This window comes from Pelophylax lessonae, assembly GCF_965119305.1.
Source record: "Pelophylax lessonae genome assembly, chromosome: 10".
NCBI lineage: Eukaryota > Metazoa > Chordata > Amphibia > Anura > Ranidae > Pelophylax > Pelophylax lessonae.
The window spans coordinates 96,659,473-96,665,506 of NC_138777.1; positions in this window are offsets into that span (position 1 = coordinate 96,659,473).

Consider the following 6,034-nt stretch of genomic DNA (forward strand, 5'->3'; position numbering starts at 1 on the left):
CGATATAGCGGGAAAGAACATATCGGCCCTCGATATATATCGGCCTTGCCGATAATCGGTCTATCCCTACTTTACACCTCTGAGCTTACCACTGAAACGCAGGAGTGTAGCTTTTGGATAATGAAGGGGTTAGTTTCTGTAACTGTCAGCCTCCATTCACTTACCTAACTAAACGGGCGGCTTCTTTCAGGCAGAATGACATACACACGGGCCGAATGTCGGACGTTTTTTTTTTCTTTTTTTTTTACCGGCCATTGTCTCCCGACATTTGGCCCGTGTGTACCTGGCTTTAAAGTCAGGTGTTTTTATCTTTCCAATATGTGCTTGTTGTTTGCAGCTAACAATAAATTAAATTGTCTTTTATACAGTATGAACATTAGAAATAAGTTCTGCGTGGTTTAAAATGACTAGGTCCAGCATTTTGTAGTACAAATAGTATAAATTCCAATGGTTATTTGTAACAAGGGAACCTTATTATCAACTGCCATAGCCCTCCCCCACCTTCCCCATTTCACCCACCAATAGGGACTGGCCCCTGCCTGACCTGTCTATCCCATTATAATTTAATTCACCCTCCCCCCTCAATCCTAGTTCAAATACTCTTCCAGCATATATGTTGCACCCCAATAAAAGTTCAGCACAGTGCTATAGAAATCCAAATTATTCCCTCTTACACCAGGTCTTAAGCCATACATTCAGTTCTTTAAGCTCCTCCTGTCTTTCTTGTGTTGCACATGGCACAAGCAATATTTCAGAGAATATCACCATGGAGGTCATTCCCTTCAACTTGTAGCCTAGTTCTTTATATAGATTTTTAAGGAGCCTCCACCTTCCATGTAGTCTGTCATTGGTTCCAACATGAACCAAGACAGCTGGGTCATACCCAGCCCCTCCCAGAAATGTATCAACCCAGTCAACCATATTCCAAACTCTGGTACCAGAGAGACAGCAAATCATTTGGTTGAGGCAACCCTGGCAAAAAAACTATACTTTCATTCCTTCTAATTATAGAATACCTTATTACAGTCAATGCCTTCCTACACTACCCTCCACACTCGTACTAGATGGGCTGCACTCCCATGTGTTAGGGGTAGCAGTGATGTCTAGGGCTGCCACCTCTAGTCCTCCTTTTCTGTGAGCCACTACAACTCCCTCTGACTACACTAACCCATCTTTCTATCTAATAATCCTGATTCCTCCACCCTCCACATCAACTCCATTAACGACCTGCTTAGTGAGCAGAAGACCCCTTTCAAGGTTGCCAGTTCTGTCCAGTGTTGCAATTTGCTCCTTCCGATTTCTAATGGGAACTTCCAGAAAGGCAACCCTCTCACATGTGTCGCAGCGGTATTCATCCTGGAGCAGTTGCTTCATTACTATATACATGCGATACACTGTACACTATGTAAAACCTTCAACCTTGCTAACACAGTTTTTATTTAATATTACATACAGGAAATTTCAGATTCTACTTACAGGTTAGAAGACTCCTAAATCAAATTCCTGTTTTCAACTCTCCACTTACTCCACAGTAAAATTTTCCACTTTGTCAAAGTTACAGCAAGCAAAATGTGGGCAAGTGCAAATTGAGTTCTACAGAAAAATATATACTACCTGTAGCACCTGTAAACAAATAACCACTCTCCTAATTAGCAGATTGAAGGAAGGAAAGAAAAAAATGCTGTTTAAAAAGTGACAGAAAAAGTATTTTAACCACTTGCTGCCCAACCACCGTCAAATGAGGGCGGAGCGGTGCGGCTCTTGCTCTGGGACGATGTCATATGACGGCGATTGCGGCCATGCTGTGTTCCTAGAACACGGCGTGACTCCGATCTTGGTAAAGAGCCAGTGACGCGGCTCTTTACCCATGTGATCGGCTGTGTCCAATCACAGCCTGTCCAACATGTAAATGCAGAAGTGCCATTTATCTGCGCCCCTCGCCTCACACTGTCAGAGTGTGTGGCGAGAAGAGCCGATCAGTGGCTCTTCCTCAAAGGGATGACCAGGACAGGTAATCAGGGCACTGATCATCAGTGCCCTGATTACAGTAAAGCCCCAGCAGTGGCCTCAGTGACCCCAATCTGTGCCCATCAGTGACCCCAATCAGTGCCCTTCGGTGATGCCAGTCAGTGCCTGTCAATGCCTGCTCATCTGTGCTGCCCATTAATGCCCATCAGTGCCGCCTATCAGTGCCCACCAGTGCCACCTATCAGTGCTGCCTATTAGTGCCGCATATCAGTGTCACCTATCAGTGCCCATAAGTGCAGCATATAAGTGCCTCCTCATCAGTGCCACCTAATCGGTGGCCTGCAGTGCTGTCTCATCAGTGACCATAAGTGGAACCTCATCAGTGCCCATCAGTACCACCTCATCGGCACACATTTTTCAAAATGTTATGTCTTTTTTTTTTAGTAAAAAAAAACCCCAGTCCTAATTAAATACCACTAAAAGAAAGTTCTATTTGTGTGAAAAAAAAATTATAAAAATTTGGTTTGGGTACAGTGTTGCATGAACATGCAATTGTCATTCAAAGTGTGACAGAGCTGAAAGCTGTAAATTGGCCTGGGCAGGCAAAAGGTGAAAGCTCCCAGTAGGCAAGTAGTTAAAAAGCTGCTAGCAAAAATCCCAAATAAGAAAATAAAACAATTGCAACCACAAGCAATCACTAACAGTCAAAAGCACAACAACTGTTTTTCACTAACCACTCAAATTGTCTGGCCCAGGTGTTTGTGAGATGTGTATTGTCTGCTTTGGTTATGGTGGGATGTGTATTGTCAGGCCTGGGAATCAATGGAATGTGTATGGTCTGGCCGGATATTGATGGGATGTGTTTTGTCTGGCCTAGGTATCAGTAGGATGTGTATTGTCTGACCTGGGTGTCAGTAGGACGTGTATTGCCTCTCCTGGGTATCGGTGCAATGTGTATGTTTGTGTATGTATGTGTATTATCTGGCCTGGGTATCGGTGGCATATGTACTATCTGGCTCGGTATTGATAGGATGTGTATTGTCTATCATGGGTATTGGTGGGATGTGTATTGTCTGTCGTGGGTATTGGTGGGATGTGTATTGTCTGTCGTGGGTATTGGTGGTATTTTATTGTCTGGCCTGGGTATCAGTAGGAAATGTTTTGTCACTCCTGGGTATTGATGGAATGTGTATGTCTGGCCTGGGTATTGGTGGAATATGCACTGTCTGGCTTGGTATTGATATGATGTGTATTGTCTGCCTTGAGTACTGGTGGGATGTGTATTGTATATCCTGTGTATCGGTGGGGTGTGTATGCCTGAGAATTGGTGGGATGTGTATTGTCTGGCCTGAGTATCCAAAGGATGTGTATTGTCTGTCCTGAGTATAGGTGGAATGTGTATTGTCTGGCCTGAGTATCCAAAGGATGTGTATTGCCTGTCCTGAGTATAGGTGGAATGTGTATTGTCTGGCCTTGGTATTGGTGGGAAAGTATATTATCTGACTAGCTATTGATAGGATGTGAATTGTCTTTCCTGGGTATTGGTGGGATGTGTATCGCCTGTCCTAAATATCGAAAGGATGTGTATTGTCTGACTTGGGTGTTGGAGGGATGTACGTTGTCTGGTTAGGTATTCATAGGAATTAAATTATCTGTCCCTGGTTTTGGTGGGATGTACATTGTCTGGCCAGGTATTAATAAGATGTAAATTGTCTGCCCTGGGTATTGGTGGGATATGTATTGCTTGTTCTGGGCATTGGTAGAATGTGTATTGTCTATCCTGGGTATAGATGGAATGTGGATTGTCTGGCCTGAGTATTGGTGGAAATGTCTGATCAGTGTGACATGGGAGCTTAAAGGAGAAGCTTGTTTGGCTGTACGTCTCGTACGGCACGTACGGCTGTACTCCTGTGACCCATTTTAAGCTGACAGCGGGCTGAAGCTCGCTGTCAGCTGACGTCACAGAGCTGGTCCAGACTGGGGAAAGGTCGCGACCATATGGTTAGAATCCGCCAAAAACCCTGGATTTGCACCTGGCTCAGCCTCTCAGCGAGCCGATGAAAGCCTGAGCCAGCCACTCCCCGCCCCTCCACAGCCCAGTGCTCCAGTGAGAAGGGGGGGGGGGGGCAGAGCAGACAGCAGTGACTGAGGACAGTCACCAGCTCTCTGCTCACAGAGCACTGAAAACCAATCGATCAGCAGTGTTTGATCTCTCGGTTTTCTCCCTTAGATCTTGTGGGGGACAGATGCAGCATGAGACCAATTACCAAACTTCCCTTTTAAGATAACCACCAGCCGTTTGTAAAAGTAAAAGTCTTTATTAAACTTGCAAATAGTCCAGAAAACAAAACCGCTTTCTTTAGCAAAAAAAAAAAAAAAACAAAATACTCAGAAAACCTCAAAATACACAATTCTGGTACAATGAAAAAACAAGAGAATGACTCACCACCACTTTACCCCTCCAACAATGGGGTTTGGGCTTCAGGGTTCCCAAAGAGAAAGTTTTCACAGTTCAGCAACCTTGACTCATTCCTATGCTACCCTGCTCACTCAGGTGTGTCCTGCTCTCTCCCTCACGGACAGGTGCTGACTGTTTCCCCTTTCTTTTCTAGACTCAGATGCACACAGGTTAACCCCTTCAGAACCAAAACCCCTTTAATCAGGGTTTGGAGATTTTTCCCTCTCAAAACTCTTGGAACCTCCAAAGGATGTATAGTATATTGTCTGTCCCTGGTATTGGTGGGATGTATATTTTCTGTCAAGGTATTGATCGGATGTAAATTGTCTGTCCTAGGTATTGATGGGATGTGTATTTTCTGGCATGGGTATTGGTGAGATGTGTATTGTCTGGCCTGGGTATTGGTGGGATGTGTATTGTCTGGCCTGGGTATTGGTGGGATGTGTATTGTCTGGCCTGGGTATTGGTGGGATGTGTATTGTCTGGCCTGGGTATTGGAGGGATGTGTATTGTCTGGCCTGGGTATTGGTGGGATGTGTATCGTCTGGCCTGGGTATTGGTGGGATGTGTATTGTCTGGCCTGGGTATTGGTGGGATGTGTATTGTCTGGCCTGGGTATTGGTGGGATGTGTATTGTCTGGCCTGGGTATTGGTGGGATGTGTATTGTCTGGCCTGGGTATTGGTGGGATGTGTATTGTCTGGCCTGGGTATTGGTGGGATGTGTATTGTCTGGCCTGGGTATTGGTGGGATGTGTATTGTCTGACCAAGTATTGATAGGATGTAAATTGTCTGTCCTAGGTATTAATGGGATGTGTATTTTCTGGCATGGGTATTGGTGAGATGTGTATTGTCTGGCCTGGGTATTGGTGGGATGTGTATTGTCTGGCATGGGTATTGGTGGGATGTGTATTGTCTGGCATGGGTATTGGTGGGATGTGTATTGTCTGGCCTGGGTATTGGTGGGATGTGTATTGTCTGGTTTGGGTATTGGTGGGATGTGTATTGTCTGGCCTGGGTATTGGTGGGATGTGTATTGTCTGACCAAGTATTGATAGGATGTAAAATGTCTGGGTATAAGAGGGATGTAGCCTAATCTGCCATTATCCATTATCTGGTTACCATCATGGCTGGGGGACTTGATTACAATGCCAAACAAGGGGTCTTCCAGGTAAGCTTCTCTTTTTTGCACTTGATGTTGCAGAGTTAATATTCATGCTCCAGAAAAACAGTCATCCACTAGATTCTTAGTTTTGGCAGTTTTATAATAACATGTACATTCTTCCTCTTGTAAAACAGCCAGAAACATTTTGACTTAACTCTTTGTTCCATGGATCCAAGAGCTGTCATTTCATCATGCTCTGGGACAATGTGTTTTAAAGAAAGGAAGAGTGACATTCCCAGATATGTAACATGGAGAGTGGCCAAAGCTGCAAGCTGATATTTCATAGATAGGTACAAAAAAAATGTTCAGAACATGATGGGAGGAGGTGTGTGTGTATAAAAAGGGGTGGGGGGGGGGGGCGACGGGCAAGAAGAACGTATATAAAAAAAATAATTTCATAAGCATCATTTTAAATTGCACAACTTCTCACCCACATCTGTATAA